This window comes from Olea europaea, chromosome 13 (assembly GCF_002742605.1).
Source record: "Olea europaea var. sylvestris chromosome 13, O_europaea_v1, whole genome shotgun sequence".
Taxonomy (NCBI): Eukaryota; Viridiplantae; Streptophyta; class Magnoliopsida; order Lamiales; family Oleaceae; genus Olea; species Olea europaea.
The window spans coordinates 5,735,234-5,736,378 of NC_036249.1; the positions used below are offsets into that span (position 1 = coordinate 5,735,234).

The 1,145-nt window shown below is 40.5% G+C and overlaps 1 pseudogene; it reads right to left on the reverse strand.

Moving 5' to 3' along the window:
• Positions 1–296: 296 nt before the first annotated feature.
• LOC111408361 lies at positions 297–1,123 on the reverse strand (annotated as a pseudogene).
• Positions 1,124–1,145: the final 22 nt, after the last annotated feature.

The following is a 1,145-nucleotide window of genomic DNA, read 5'->3' on the forward strand; positions in this document are numbered from 1 at the left end:
GGGTTACAATCTTTCAATTGATCCATGATTTCCCTTGGAATTCTTGAAAAACTCTCTATCGATGGGGATGCAGAAATTATGGAATATCACGTCAATTGGGGACCATGACCCCATGATAAATAATTGCTATGCAGTTATCATCTTTTGTTTGCTTTAAATTGGCCCCCATCAATTTAAAACAACCACTCGGCCTCTACACTTTAATCCCATAATAATTGATACCCATTAGTCCAAAATTAAATTTCGTTAGATCACTTTAATGGACTAAAACTATAAGATAGCAACTCACACTTTAATCATATACATGTGTGGCCCCAATTGATAAAATTTTCCAACACTATGTCCTTCAAACTGTCAGTATACATATACTCTATCATTTTCTCGAAAGCCTCCATGCTAAGATCATTTTCTTCAAGACATGGAAGAGTATAGTCAAGTAGCAGATCGTTACCTTCAAGAAAATCATTCATATGGGATAATCTCGCTTTGAAGTATTCAGATCTTGACGCTAAAACAACTTGATGGCAACGAAATCTCCTCTTATCAACCCTCACACAAACATCTGCAAGATCATCTTGAAAACCACTCATCTGCAAGGAACCAACAAGGGATGATAAATTGTCAACACTATTCTCTAGGTTTTGTCCTCTGGAGGAATTGGCAAGAGAGATTTGAAGAATCCGTAACATTGCCGCAGGAATGTGGTCTTGCTCTGGAAGGGAAAGGCCCTGCACGATAAATCGCTTCTGAGAGTAGTCTATATCTTTGAAGGCTTTGTACTCTACCTACTTTTGATGAATTAATTCTTTCTCGATAAGTGTCTATAATGACTGGCACTTGCAAACTCTGCAAATTTTTACAAGATCTTCCATGTCATCCACAGAAACCTCTAGCCTGAAAAAAGAGGAGTTGGTAATTGGGCATTCAATTGATCCAAGTAAGACGAATTCACTTTGCAGGCCAAGAAGGTATCCCTCAAGGAGGCCTGCAAGGGTCCGAGAGGCAGCGGTCGAGCCTCAAATGCCTTGAGCAATTTTCGCACTTTCAAATTGAGGGCGGCGTAGTGTCAACGGTCCCCATTGAAAGTGTGCTCAGAGCAGATAGCGCCGCTCTCTAGAAGCATTCAGGCGGCATCTAAATGGCCC